The sequence below is a fragment of the Rhipicephalus microplus genome, chromosome X (genome assembly GCF_043290135.1).
Source record: "Rhipicephalus microplus isolate Deutch F79 chromosome X, USDA_Rmic, whole genome shotgun sequence".
In the NCBI taxonomy this organism is placed as follows: Eukaryota; Metazoa; Arthropoda; class Arachnida; order Ixodida; family Ixodidae; genus Rhipicephalus; species Rhipicephalus microplus.
Window position 1 is genome coordinate 126,730,334 of NC_134710.1, and position 15,998 is coordinate 126,746,331.

Below are 15,998 nucleotides of genomic sequence, written 5' to 3' on the forward strand. Positions count from 1 at the left end.
AATGCGAAGCAAATACCCGTGCACATTTTTGGGCTTTTCATCTACGAAAACTTTCTGTGGACACTAAACTATAGATATAGAGGACAAACAAAAAATGCTTTATGAAGGCATAATTCTAGCCTGGGCGACTGTGGAGTCGCTGGCAAACTGGAACTGATGCTCGAATTGGCGGAAACTAGTCTTATAAAGGCACCTGCTTTCGCATCAATTCTGAAGAAAGCAGGGGCCCTTATCTGAAAGGTGATGTTACCACAGCTTAGATAGTCAGAATACTCTTGCCGGCAGCTCTGCTGAGCGGGTTAAATGACACTCACTGGAGTGGCAAGTGAGCCTATAATTTCAATCTATTCAAGTGACTCGGGCGTGGCTATCATTAAAAATAGGGAAGTATTCATTTTGAGCAATTCCGATAACACTTTCCGCTGTGCCTAGTCACTGAAAAAAGAGCGACAGACAGAGAGAGACAATTTTCAGCATTATTTTAACAAAACTCATGCAAATAACTCACTAAGCTATTCGGTAGAGTAAAAATATGAAGCGCAAAAAGATAACCTGTGATTTTGAATTATGTTGAATTCCAATGGCGGAGTCGGTGCAGCCGACCGACTTCGCGAGCGAGCACTCGACTCTGGCGTAGAGCAAATCCTCCAAATCCGCCATCGGAACACAACCCGCCCTGCTGGAGCAAGGCGGAAGCTGCCGCGTTACCCAGGATACCTTGCGCGTGGTCTTTTCCGCTGTCTGTTTCCTACGTGGTTTACCAGCATCGCCGCATCGTTCGTTTGCTTGTTCAGCGCTATTCACCTGTGTGGAATGGATATCACGCCAAGCGTGCAACAGCTATTGTCCACGACGTCTGCTGTCGCTATCGAGTAGCAGAAGCATTGCCGCACGCTTTGCTGAGGCAGCCGAGCCGTCCATGCCGTCCGCCATTATCAACACAACTTGCGTGATGCTGGCGCGGCGCCAGCCGTGCCCCCAAGCAGGTAAACGTGTTAAAGGAAATGCGTCACGCTGAGTTCCGGTCCACTCCACCGATTTCGGCGGAGCAGTTTTTCCTGCTCCACGGAGAGACTCCCGCTCTGAATCTCCACCGGCTCTCTCATTGGAACTTTTGACTCTCGCTCTCACTCTGTCATTGGAACACACTTGCTCTGAAAGGAGCAGAAAAACTTGCTCCGACTCCGCCATTGGAATTCAACATTAGGCAGCTAATGTAGGCCTCGCTTACATACATGTGAGCACAGCCAACTAAAAAGTGCGACTGTGATGTGCATGTCAAATGCTGCGAAATGCACGGCATGAATCAGCATGAAGTTTCCGTGTTTATTTATGATCATTACTGATAAATAATTACGTGGTGATCGCTGCAGACGTCAGACTTGTGACTTGCTCTGTTGCCTTTCCTACTCACCGTGAGCAGCCATGAAGAATAGAAGTATGTAAACAGGACGTAATAATGTAGCGACGAAACGGAACTGTAATAACAGTTTTCAAAATATTCGCCAATAAGGAGTTGACATAGACACAACAAACAGCCACAACAAAACAAATACAAATAGACATGGCAAGGATATGAATTGTCATGACTCATTACCGTGTGGAACGCAACTTGAAAATGGTAGTTTTGGAACCCGCCGTCTGGTAACAAATTTGCAGCACACGATGATGGGAGCTTCTTTTAAACAACAATTCAGGTTGGTTGAGGCTCCATATTATTCACCGTTTTTTGCTCCGTCGGCTTTTTCAACTAAGGGGAGTGTAGTGCCTCGTTGACAGCGCGAATGGCTTATATGACTTTCCCTGTGCGAGTTGCCAGACGGGCAGACCACGGCGTGTACTACGCAAATCTACGTCAAGCATAAAGCAGCTCCCTTGTTAAAATGTGTATTTATCTGTTTCAGCAATATGATTCCGCCATTCTGACCTCCCCGTCCCGCTTTGGAGTGTTTGGGGTATGATCACTTTACATATGCTAGAGAATCACCGTGCACACCACGCACGCAGCCACGTTAACTCACTCTTTTATTGTTATTACGCAGAACCAGGCGTATCCGATTTGATCAATTTCCCGCATAGATGCTGGAAATGCCCTACTAAATCTGCACCTCCAGCTATATCGTCTATATTAAACAGCCACTATGTTTATTTAGTATGCCGAAGTGTTCTCCACGCTGTCTTTTTTTTTTTTTCCATGCTTGCTCGAGTGGACGCGCGCTGCACCTTGATTATCGATACAAATGTTATTAGGGGTTACATCTAAACCGCATCAGCAGTGCAGACACAATCTGCGATCAGCGTACGATCACCCTTGATAATTTATTGCATTATCACTCAGATAACGTGGACTAGTCCGAAAGCGCACATAACTGTGTGAACTCGTTAATTACAGTTTCGTTTGGCTGTCTGCGACAACCCTGCGTACGCACGCTACCAATGAACGTTGCCCACGTGCGCAGATCCATGAATAAGGCACACTGCAATCGTCACTTCCGCCACGCAGTAAACAAAACCTCCGCGTGAGCGCAACCCGCAGAGGAAGGAAACAGCTCCGAAGATGGGCGCGTTTTCTCGAACGCAAAACTTCCGTACACGCAACGCACTCCGTGAGAAAGCGAGACAGAGATTTGATTGATTGATTGATTGATATGTGGGTTTTATCGTCGCCCCGCCGCGGTGGTCTAGTGGCTAAGGTACTCGGCTGCTGACCCGCAGGGCGCGGGTTCGAATCCCGGCTGCGGCGGCTGCATTTCCGATGGAGGCGGAAATGTTGTAGGCCCGTGTGCTCAGATTTGGGTGCACGTTAAAGAACCCCAGGTGGTCTAAATTTCCGGAGCCCTCCACTACGGCGTCTCTCATAATCATATAGTGGTTTTGGGACGTTAAACCCCACATATCAATCAATCAATCAATCAATCAATCAATCAATCAATCAATCAATCAATGGGTTTTATCGTCCCAAAACCACCTTATGATTATGAGAGGTGCCTTAGTGGAGGGCTCCGGAAATTTCGGCCACCTGGGGTTCTTTAACGTGCACCCAAATCTGAGCACACGGGCCTACAGCATTCTCACCTGCATCTAAAATGCAGCCGGGATTCCATCCCGCGACCCGCGGGTCAGCAGCCGAGTACCTTAGCCACTAGACCACCGCGGCGAAACCGTTGTGGCAAGATGGTGATTTTAGACATTTTTTTTTCACGAACCAATATGCGTCTCATGTAGAGAAAATGCACTTGGCTGCCGAACTTGACAGAAGTGCGTGCCCCTCGTGGTCGTGCTACAGTAACATCAAAGTTGTGTATTCACAAGAACGTTTGTGATCAAATTAAAGTGTCAGCCTCGCCATATGACAATGTTGAGCAGTAATAATCACCAGAACGTTATGCCAGCTATTCAATAGAGAGATAATGGTAGGAGTCGGGGAAATTTTATTCGTCAAAAAAGTATTTACGAAGGTCCGCCGCAGGTATAGAAGTGAATATGTCCTTCTCAGCCAGTTTCCAGCAACTTTGGCATCGCTTGTATCCTTATATTAGGCACAGGGCCTCATGCAGTGTCACTAGTGACTACTATGGCGTCAACACCGCGGCGGGGTGGCAAGACAGGGAGGAGGAGGCGCCGTCTCGACTGTCGCGCCGATGTGACGCGAGCCCCGGAGCCCGCCTGCCCCGCTAGTGCAGTGAGAAGGGGCTGGGAGAAGTGGGACGAACGAAGCTGCCGCGCCGCATTGCATAGGCGAATCTTGGTTGGTGTTTCGACGGACGATCATAGCGGTGGCGGTGTAGTTGCCGTAGTACGGAAGCTGTCAGAGCGTCTGCATTTGGCGCACGGGTGTCATAGCCTACGAAAGCGTGCAACTGCGCGCTTCGATTGCTTCTAACGCATTACTGAGCTTTAAACGGTGTCTGAACGCCTGCTACGCGTCATGGTGCACAAATTGCGCCGATTCGTTCCATGTGTTAGGAGCGTGCTGACCCTCAAAAGAAAGCTACAATTGGATTTCGCCTAGATGCACCTAAGTGGTCCCTGGTTGATGTGTGCATCACCGTGAGACAATAATTGAATACGAACGCACAACGAAGAGTGAAGAAGTAACAAAGCAGCCCACGAAAACCCACAACGCTGATGTTGTTTTAACAGCGTGCTTCCCATTATTTGTGCACTGGTTTATACCATCTATGAATGCTTAAAATACCTGGCAGCCAAGCCGGAGGCACGCAATCAGCTCCCAGGAATTAACTTTATGCCTCTTAGGCCTCAGCTCAAGCATCTTAAACAGGCAGATGTAAATATAGCCCTTCTTATTTGACTTTTAGGCGTACTTCATGGCGCTAGAATGGTGATTCATGTCACATCATTAGCGCACATGCTCTCGATCGCTGCATACATTAGAACAATGTGAGTTGTCAATTGTCCTCCACCCGGCTTTGCCATGCAGTCGCTCCCAAGTCTTTTTCCTGGTCTCGCATCATGCGCGATGAACTGATTCCGCTCCATCTTGTGCGTTATCAGGGTGTCTACCAACCTGGAAAACCTGGAAAACCTGGAAAAGTCAGGGAATTTGAACACGCCTGGAAAAGTCAGGGAATTTCTGAAAAACCCGGCCAGGTCATGGAAACTGACTGTAGTCTTTCAGATCGTCACGAAAATATTCATTAGCATTAATCAAAGCTTTAAAAATCGCTCCTTAAACCACACAGAACAGCTAAGCAGAAGCATAGTTAAAAAAAAGCAGTGCATAGCTGGCGCTTCTACTTTCCGAGTACAACGTTACTCACGTGCATAAAATTGTGCATGTTTGTCTTGGCCGCGATCTCGGCTCGGCTTGAGGGTTTTCTGGTTAGGCTGGAAGTGCCATCAGCAGAGGGCAAGGTGCACAGAATATGCGAGTCGTAATTATTTTTTTTACTGAAATGTGTAGTTTACAGGTGCGTAAATTGGACTGGGATACAAAAACAGTAGTAGAGCAAATATGGTAATCCAGATCGGATCCAATCCAATCCAATCCACATATCAAGATGCCTGGGCTGCAGCCATATTGCCATTCTTCTTGTGATGCCGTGAGCATGCAGTGAGTTGCTATGCCTCTTGCGAAGAAGTGTTCGTTTAACCCTGATTGGGTGAACGCGGAAATATCCGAGCACGCCTCATGGATTAGAGCAGTGCCGAACGATACAAGTAAGGCTCACTGTGCAGCATGCCAGAAGACTTTCTCGCTTAGCAATATGGGCATCGCTGCTGTCTCCAGTCACGCTGTGAGCAAGAAACACCTAACTGCTGTGAGCATTGTGCAAAGTGCTTCCCAGACAAACATCCGCGCGTTTTTCGGTGCTGGACCCAACTTGCCGTGTTCCATGACTGCTACGACTGCGAGTGAATGTGTATCGACTGTGCCAAGCACGAGTGCTGAAAGCGTGCCTGCTAAACCGGTGGCCGTCGCGCCTGACGGGAAGGCATCCTTAAATGGGTTTCTGGTCAAAAAATGTGTCACGAAAGCAGAAGTTGTTTGGTGTCTGAACACTATAGCGACCCATGGATCGTTTTGTTCAGCAGCAGCGTCAGCTGCGCTTTTTCCCATCATGTTCCCCACGTGCGACGTCGCGAAGAAGTTGCAACTTGGTAAGGACAAAGTTGGCTATACAATTTGTTACGGTATAGCCCCGTACTTCCGAAACAGGCTGCTATCAAAGCTGCATAGTGTCCCACACGTGGTCGTGGCTTTTGACGAGTCCCTGAACAAAATTGCTCAGAAAGAGCAAATGGACGTTTTGATCAGGTTTTGGGACCCAGCTGACGACGTTGTCAAAACTCGCTACCTGACGTCCTGTTTTTTAGGACACACTCGCGCAGAAGATTTAGCTGCCGCTTTCAAAAAGGCCACTGAGAACATTGAGCCGGCAAAAATACTTCAACTTTCAATGGATGGTCCAAACGTCAATTTGAAGTTGTTGAAGTCGTTGAAGCAAGAGTTTTCCGCGTCTGATGGAAATCAGAATATTGTGGACATTGGAAGCTGCGGACTGCACGTTGTGAGTGGTGCATTTAAAACAGGCCACAATGTGACAATGTGGAACACAGTAGTGTTTCTTAGAAGCTTGTACAATTTGTTCAAAAACGTCCCTGCACGCCGAGCCGACTATGTCAATTTCACAGGGAGCATACTGTTTCCGCTAAAGTTTTGCTCAGTGCGCTGGCTGGAAAATGGCAAGGCTCTTGCTAGGGCACTGCAAGTCCTCCCAAATGTGGTCAAATATGTTGAGCATGTCAAGAAAGAAAAGAAACTTCCAGCGTGTGGCAGCTATGCTCATGTCGAGACGGCTGTGAAAGACGAGATGCTGCCAGTAAAGCTGGCCTTTATGCTTTCAGTTTCAGAAGAATTGGAGCCATTTTTGGCTGAGTTTCAGGCAGAAAAGCCGATGCTACCTTTTCTTGCAACAGCACTGGACGGCCTGTTGCGGTCACTGCTGGGACGAATCGTGCTAAAGGAAAAGCTGGATGCTGCAGGCACATTTTCAAAACAGATAAAAATTGATCTGGAGAAACCAAACAACATCATTGGTATAGCTGCCTTTGACATAGGCCTTGCCGCCAAAAGTGAGTTGCGAAAGATCACTAAACCATCTCACACTGCGGTGGTAAGTGTCAAAAAAGAATGCATCTTATTTATTAAGGCCTGTTCAGCAAAGATAATCGAAAGATCACCTCTGAAATACAAGCTGACAAGGGGGGCCAGTTGCTTAAACCCAGCAGTTTGTGCCGCTTCTGTGGAAGCTGGCCAGAAGCAGCTAAACATTGTACTTGAAGTACTTATAGAGCATGGGCGCCTTACAGGCCTACAAGGAGAGAGAGCAAGTAGATCATATGTACAAGTGTGCTCGAACAGCACTGCACAAGTGCGTTTGCGAAAATTTGATCGTGCAAGAGAGCGCTTGGAGAAGCTGTGGGTGGAACTCTGTGCAAGTTCTCATGAAGAGCTACTGCTGTTTGTGAAGATTGTGCTGTGCCTTTCACATGGAAATTCTTCTGTGGAGCGGGGATTTTCAGTGAACAAGGAATGTCTTGTGGAAAATATGAAGGAGGAGTCACTTGTAGCACAAAGGTTAGTGTACGATGAGGTGTCTGCAGCAGGTGGTGTTGCAGAAGTTGACGTAACAGACAAGATGATAGACATGGTTCGAAGTTCCAACATCAAATGGAAGGAAGACCTGGAGAGGAAAAAGAAGGAACGGTTGGACGTATTGGATGCTGAAAGGAAAAAGAAGAGGACTGCGGCTCTTGTGAAAGAGCTTGAATCAAAGAAGCAAAAACTGATGGAAGACGCACAGCTTCAGGTCTCCATGCTGCAGCAAGAGATTGAATCCTTGAAACAGTGAAGGCATTGCCGATGCAAGTAAACAAGCTTTTCTGTTTGTCGAGGGACAATTATTGTGTCTTTGAATATTTTATTTATTGTAAAAAATGCTTTCAGACAAGGGAATGCAATAAAGCAGCATGGTTTCCATTTTATATGAGCGCCTCATAATTTCTTTTTACCGCTCAGGAGTTTGTTTTCCAGTGCGCAGTTTCTTCCAAGCAGACGTACCGGTCATGGAATTTGCTTGAAATGGTCATGGAAAACCTGGAAAAGTCAGGGAATTTGGAAAAATGTAATTGGTAGACACCCTGGTTATTGACAGCGCAAGCGCAGACGACAAGCTGTAGCCGACATGTGCGAAATCCTGATGAGCTTATCGCTTAGTGCTGACGTGGCACGCGTGCTTTGCGAAGAAATAGGTAGCGAGCATACATCACCTGGATAAAGGCTTGTGAAGGCGAGAACGGAACGGATGGAAGCGCGGTGGATCATTTGATTCTTCTAACAGAGGAACTCTACGGCGGAGACAATGCAGCTATCCTGCAAAAAGGCGGGCATGATTCTACGGTATTTGTACTTTTCTTTCACTAGCAACTATATGGAAACTTTGGACAAGTTTTTCCGCGTTGCCATCATTTTCCGTATGAAGTCCGTGTAGCGCAGTGCTAGTGGTGGCCAGCCGGTTCGGGTGCCGGCTGGGCGCCACGGCCACCGCTCTGCTTCGGCGTCTCGCATCCTTCCTAATCTGTACGCCTTCGACCTCTTATTAAACTTGCGATGACGGCATGGCTGCCTTACTCGCCGTCATGTAGCTACCGCTCCGCGCGTCGTATGTTCTACCCGCGAGTAAAAGCTTGCGAGTGTTGTCGAGGACCGCGGCTGCAGCAGTGATGGAAGAAGCGGGCCATCTCAGTCGCACGGAGGGCGCATGTACCATCATTGCGCATGACAGACCTGCCATCACTTGCTCCTCAAGAAGAAAGGAAACGTCCCGCCGGTACTTCCCTGGTCTCAAGTGCAAGAAGGAACGCCGGGAGACTGAGAGGGGAGGGCTGCGTGGCTGGCGCACCAACTATGAACATTTAGGGCACTGTGGCGAGCGTTGGCGTGCATAAGCGGGCGCAGGGATCCCTTCAAGGGTAGGGGGAAGATTCGTCGCAGTGTCTCCTCATTATTGGGTGAATGTAAGGAACAAACTGGGAGACCCCCCCCCCCCCCCCCTTATGTTGCAATGACGTGGCGACCCCACCCCACGCATGCAGCGCGTGAGCGCTATCCGTATACATCAGCGAATGGCTCGTATACCATTCTGCGCGTTGTGACCTCTGCTTGGTGCTGTATCACCACTGATACGAGAAACGGCATGAAAGTAACCTTTCCGTTGGAAGCGACCGTATTCCCATGCACCAGAAATTTATAATTGCGCTAGATCGGATCAAAGGGAGTTAGCTGCTAGCCTTACTTCGTTCAAAATTACATGTTGCTATCGCATTCATACTATTTCTCAATTTCGGTTGGCCCCGCCATGGTGGTCTATAGTGGCTAAGGTACTCGGCTACTGACCCACAGGTCGCGGGATCAAATCCCGGCTGCGGCGGCTGCATTTTCGATGGAGGCGGAAATGTTGTAAGCCCGTGTGCTCAGATTTGGGCGCACGTTGAAGTAACCCAGGTGGTCAAAATTTACGGAGCCCTCCACTACGGCGTCTCCCGTAATCATATCGTGGTTTTCGGACTTTAAACCCCGCACATCGATCAATCAATCGATCAGTTTTGTGCATATTATTTTCAGAGCTATACTCTTCTGCTTTCTGTGTCCAGCTCACGTATGAGTTGTAATTCGTCCCCTGAGTTACTCATCGAGGCAATGTCATCAGCGAATCGCAGGTTACTAAGATACTCACCATGAACCCTTATCCCTAACTTTTCCCTATCTAGGGCCCTCGAAACCTCCTGTAAACACGCGGTGAATAGCATTGGAGAGATCGTGTCTCTCTGCCTTACACCCTTCTTTATTGGGATTCTGTAGCTTTCTTCATGGAGAATTATGGTGGCTGTGGGTCCACTGTAGATTTCTTCCAGTATGTTTATGTAGGGTTCGTCGGTTCCCCCATTCCGTAGTACCTGCATTACTGCTGATTTCTCGACTGAGTCAAACGCCTTCTCGAAATCTATGAAAGCTATGTATAGGGGTTGGTTGTATTCCGCGCATTTCTCTATTACCTCATTGATAGTATGAATATCGTCTATTGTAGAGTAGCCTGTACGAAATCCTGCTTGGTCCTTTGGTTGATTGAACTCTAATATCGTCTTCATTCTATTAGCTATTATTTTTGTAAATATTTTGTAGGGAACGGATAGTAAGCTGATCGGCCTGTAATTTTTCAAGTCCTTGACGTCTCCTTTCTTGTGGATTAAGATGATGTTGGCGTTCTTCCAAGATTCTGTTACCCTTCCTGTCAAGATACGCTTCGTATATAAGGTGGCCAGTTTTACTAACACGATTTCTCCGCCATCTTTCAGCAGGTGCGTTTTTACCTTATCCTCACCAGCGGCTTTGCCTCTTTGCATTCCTTCTGTAGCCTTCCTTACTTCCCCTGTCGTTACTGGTAGGATGTCGAATTCCTCTGAACTATTGTTTCTCCCGATATCATCCTGCTGTTTTGGTTTCTGTACAGCTCTCTGTATAACTCCTGCGCCAGCGCAACTATCCTATCCCCATTGGTTATGAGTGACATTGCCTTCCTTGTCCCTTAATGCGTACATCAGATTTTTGCATATGCACAAGTTTGCTGTCGTTGCTTTTAGGCCACTGCCGCTTTTTACAGCCTGCTCAATTCTCTCCATGTTATATGTTTTGATGTCAGCTACCTTGGGTCTGTTGGTTAACTCAGCTCTATATTGTCGGTTGATTTTGAGGCTTTCATGGCTTGTCGATTTAGGTGCACGTTAAAGGGCACCAGGTGGTCGAAATTTCCGGAGCCCTCCACTACGGCGTCTCTCATAATCATATGGTGGTTTTGGGACGTTAGACCCCAACATTATTATTAGAACGCGTAGTTATAAAGCGAGATTCAGTAAAGGAGAAATATGTACGTGTTGTGTGGAAGGAAACGGCGGAGCATGTTCGAAATTTAATGTAAAGATACGCCCGGGTGCATGCTTGGACACTATATCCTACATGAAGGCTTTGGTTTTAGGGATAGCAAAGGAAAAGGTAAATACGTGCGTGATATAATTAAATAAGAGATGGTTATACAAGTGGTATCGAAAAAGGAGAGAGAGGACATTAATGAATAGGGGGAAAAATAAGGTCATTGTTCCGTATGGGGCAGAGAGTTGGGCTTTGAATTTATGGTCTTTGTGATTTTGTTCTTTTTAAATGAAGTTTCTTTTTTCGAGCTTGGAGGTGCGCACGTCACTGCCCAGCTCAAGAGCTGGTGGTTCGACTAACCACGTGTTAGCCAGGGGGATAGGGATGTCGAATGTCTCTCGCATGGGTTTGTCTTTTCAAACTCCCTAGAAATCCGTCACATGCGTGGTATCTTACATTTTAGATAAGCTCACTCGGCATGCCACAAGCTTTCTGTCGTCAACGCTCATTGAGCATTACAAAACGTCTAAAACTTCTAACGATGCGTAGCCCCGAAAGCTTAGGTCGTTTGTGGCGGTATATATACGGTGACGCATCAAAGACTACCGCGGCCTTGACCTGTATATACTTCGCACATAGCGCGCGTTCCTTTGAGGAACCTTCGTGAGACTGACGAGCGTTAAACAGTGCAGCGTTTCCTGCTCGATTACGTTGATTGCGCAAAGCGAAACTTGCATTCTATTGAACATTTCATTGTTTTAGGCGCTCTTGCCTGATATCTCGCATCGACGGGCGATGGTTAGAATGCTGTATTATATCAAGGTGTAGAGTTGTAGAGCGCGTACTCGATGTACACTGCTACGCTCTTCTTTTTCTTTACCTCCGCTACTCTGCGTCACTTGACGCTTGGTGCACTCTAACTTCGATCTCTGTAGGCCGGAGTGGTGCACGCTTTCGGACACTCCGAGAAAATAAACAACCCGTGGCAATATTCCGTCCCTGTAAACACGATGGCGGACGTTAAAAATTAGTGTCGTTGTGTTAGAGTAGGTGAACACATAAAGTTTATGATGTGATATTTGCAACGCAGCGGCTCAACATGTATGCGAAAGACACAAAGCGACGCGATGCCGCGCGTATCGTCACCCGAGTGCCACGTATTGTTCGAGCTGCGAGAGGTTTCGTCCCTGGTTTTAGTTGAATGGCGCTCACTGCGCTTATTGGAGACACCGTGCCGTGTGTTGGCCCGCGTGGAAGCATGCCGGCCCGCGCGGGCTCCTTTCGCCGCCGGCGGGCATGGAGGAAGAAATCTCGCCCAGTGAGATGGGAGCTCCCTTTAGTGGGCCGCTTGGCTGCTCCAGGTAGCGGAGCACCGTGTCCTCCTCCTCCTGGCCCGCTAACCTCCATTGCCGTCGAAGGAGAAAGCTTATCCGGTCGCCTTCCTCCTCCTCGCCCGGCGCTCTTCCGCCGGCCCGTATATTTTGGTGCGGCGCCTTATCGCTCGCCGCTATGGGCCGATCTTTTGGGAAGACCGAAATGCGGAGAAGCCGCCGCGGCGAGTTGGTTTTGTGGCTGCGCGCTCTTTCTTCTACTCTGCGAGGCCGCGTTTCAAACGCTTGGAGTCATCCCGAATTCATTTTTGTTGTTGCCGTTGTTGAAACGGGCGCCCTTGCGTATTGTGGTTTCGCCACACAGCGAAGCGGCAGACTTCTGCCGCGTTTCTTCAGTGGCACATCTCGTTTGCCCTGCAACGTGATCACACTTGTCTGTAGTTGCCGGTCGGCCACATCTTTTATTGCCGACTATAGGTCAGCAATAAAAAGTGGACCTCACGCAGACTCACTCAATATATATATATATATATATATATATATATATATATATATATATATATATATATATATATATATATATATATATATATATATATATGCGTGTGTGTGTGTGCGCGCGCAGATACGGACGCTGTAATGATACCAAGCATAGTCATACTCCACGCCATGACAAGCATGGACGGAAGCTCGCAGCTAACAAGTGTGATTCAGACTGTGGTGATTTAGAAACGTCGTGATAGTCCGCTTGACCATTGCCAAGCAGCATATATACTGTTTCGCGGTGAGGTTCTGTCCTGCACGAAGGATTATAATCTTGGCTTCTGAGAGCGCCACGAGGAAAAGCCGTATTTAAACGCGACTGTAACCGAGCGGACGGAAGAGGGGGGAGGGGGGCGAGCAGGAGATAAAAGAAGCTCGTTGGCGGAAGTGCGCGTCGTCCGCGGGTACGAACTTCCTAGATACAGGATACGATATACCGGGGCTTTCATGAGAGATAAGCGTCTGTTTCGTGTAATGGGAGTGATAAGGGAGCGACGCTAATGCCGCCATATTTCCAGTTCCTCCTTCTCGGACCGTTTCCCCGCATCAGCGCCTAGTTGCGACGCAGTGTTTCTTTTTTTTTTTTTTTACAGCTATGATTGTAATTGCATCCCGGGACACTGGTATGCTCGTCGTGCTACATGGGATTAGGTTGGTTATCTATCTGTATTTTTTTTCTTTTCTGCCATGCGTCATTGGTTTTGTGATGTCCACGCGCCTCACTCGCTTTACGGAGATAACTACTCGCGCGTGCAGTCATTGAGCATCCGTGTTGAAGTGGCTGTTCGGTGGTTCGCACTTAGCAATCAGTAATCGCAGTATCGGTGCAATATAAAATGTAAAACTGACGTCATTCGATGAGAAAATCTCTCGGAAGTGGACGACTCATTTCACTGAGCGCAACTACATGCGAACTATAGACATGTCAAAAACACTATCCGCCAGTATCTCGTCGATGTATCTCGAGCGATTTTCGCTCGAGCGTCTCGTATATCGTTATCTTGAATTCGCGATACGAACTCAAAAACTATCTGGTCAGCTATGTGCAAGCAGTCTTCCATTCTTCGCAAACGATATCGACGACTGCAGCACTCGCCACGGTGGTCTATTGATTATGCTCGACTACTGAAGCGAGAGGCGCGGGTTCGAATCTCGGCCGCATTTCCGATGGAGGCGAAATTGCTGGAGGTCCGTGTGCTCAGATTTGCGTGCACTTTACACAACACCAGGCGGTCGAAATTTCCGGAGCCCTCCAACTACGGTGTTTCTCATAATCATATCGTGGTTTTGGGACGTTAAACTTCAACAATCATTAGTTCAACGGTGACATAGGAGCGTGCAGTGGCCAAATAGTAATGTTACATGTGGCACGGATTCGAGGGGATTTTTGCCGCGTCCATTTGTGCAATATACATTTTGTTGTCATTGTCGTGCTATATCTTGACACTGGCTTCATTAATTAAGGCAAAATAAAGGCAAACGCTGATCGACACCCGAGAAATCGTGACAGGCTTTGACGTATAGTCGTAGTATTAACTCCGCCTCGCAATCTCTCTTCACATCACTTGCCCAACGGTAAGTAGCAATTCTGATTGAGGCCGGCCTCTCACCTTTTCTACCTTAAGAAACTTTCTTCACTCTTTTTTGGATCGCCGAAAAGTGGAGCTAATACCGGTGCAGCCTATCTACGCTCTTCATAACTGCGTTATGTTTAACTAAAAAATTACGTCGTCGCCGATACTTGGAAGTCTGATGGTTTTCGTTAAGGTTCTAACGAAGAAAAAAATATAGCCATCGATAGATTCCCCCCTCTCGTGTTCTTTTAATTAGTTTGCCAATTGATGGACGAGCGAGGATCGTGCCGGCTGCTCGTTTGATCGGCCCGTCGTCGATCGCAGTGCTGCGCTTCTTAGCGTGCGTCACCGCTGATACGCACTGAATGCGGTCGGGTTGCGGCGGCTGCGACGGGATCGTTTCCGGGGCGACGGAACCGTTCTCGCGGGGCGCGTGTCGGGTTTGCGGCACGCGCGGCAACTCGTCGAGGAAGCTCGGGGCTTGGCCCGCCGGGAAAAAACCGGCCGCGCGGCGTACAACCGTTCGCCGCAGGGCTAGCCGACGAGGAAACTGCAGCCTTGGTGTGCCAGCGGCGACCAGTTCATCCGGCGCGTCTCCTGCTGCTCCAGGAGAGAGCGCCCTTCGCGGGGAGGCCACGCTATGGCAGCCATGCGTTCTCCTTTGCAGCGGTGAAAAGGGGGGGACTCCAAGGCGTGGTCAAGGGCGCTTGGCTCATCGGTAGAGGGCCGTATTTTGGCGTAAACGCGCGGGGAGGGGGAAGGGTGAGTTAATGGCAGGGGAGAAGGACGCCGGACACGTACCGGCTGCGATGAGAGCTCTCTGTGGTCGGGATACGCGGCGGAGAAAAAGTCGAGAAACCACTTTCTCCCTGTACCGCCGGCCGATTGTCGCGTGTCCTCTCATTGTTGTTCGCCTGTCCGCACGTGTTCGGCTCTTGCCTCGCTTCCTTGAATATCTATATAATAGACCACTACACTGCACTTTTCGTGCGGGTGGAAGGGCGGCGTGCATTTTCGGTGAAGAACAGGAACTCTCGCACCAGTCCGCTAAAACGCGGTGGAGTTGGGCTTAGCATTCAGGTCACTGACATCCGCCTATTCGTTTTCTTAGGGCTGCCGTTGCTTTGAAGAGGCATCATGGTCGGTATAGAGTCGTGAGCTGTCTCGTGCATCCAGTACTGCCCGTGGAGGTGTATTGTGGTCGTATACGAAAAAAACAAACGCGCGAGATGCTGCGTGAAGAATCCGTCAGCGGTGATGCTGGGTGCCTCCAACCGATGTGTGTCCCAGCGATCCATGCTGACAGCTTCGCTTGGCGTTCCTGTAAGTGCACCAGGAATGCTGTCGACCTTGGTGGCCGTTGCCCTCGGTTGTACGACGTTGCCTCCGAGCGCTTGCTTGGAGCACGGATTCAGGCTTCGTTTGGCGTCTTGATCGAACGTAAACTGTCTTGCTTTCAAAGCGTCATACGCGTCGATTATAGCGTATTTGCGACCACCGCATTGACCCAATTAACGGATGCCAGCAGCAAGCACTGATCACTTATCAAGCTGGCACATTTCCGTGTACCTACTTGGCGAGAAGTAATTTTTCATCCGTAAGCTAACAGAGTGAGCTGTCGTCTTAATGATGATGATATGTGGGGTTTCACGTCCCAAAACCACCATATGATTATGAGAGACGCTGTAGGGGAGGGCTCCGGAAATGACCTTGATCTTGCTCACTATTATCTCTTTCTCGTGGCTGTGGTCGTGGTAGGCCCTCGCAGATTACGTGCTCGTGCGATTGTGTATCTCTCTCAGCTGTACTCGTAGTGGCGTGCGCGTAATTTTCTTTTTGCGGCACCATACGACTTTGTTTTCGCGTTCTAATTGTGGAGCATCGCTTGGTCGGGCAATCCCGGTAGATTGGTTTCCCATGCCGACCATTTCTCGAGAGACCGTGTCGATCTGCGATGCTTATTTCTGCGCTGCTCCTACGAACATTGCCTGCGATTTTCCTCCAAGGTCGCCTACCTTCGCGGGATAAATTTAGCGGCGCAGCAAGTCGGCTGTCCGACCAGCCCCTTGCGGATGGCGCGCCGGCCGACACCTGCACCGT

General features: G+C 48.7%; 1 protein-coding gene across 1 annotated transcript in view; it reads left to right on the forward strand.

Annotated features, from left to right (window-relative positions):
• peb (zinc finger protein pebbled) overlaps positions 1–15,998 on the forward strand; it is a 65,140-nt gene that overhangs the window by 22,616 nt on the left and 26,526 nt on the right. The gene's annotated exons all lie outside the window — the stretch shown is intronic.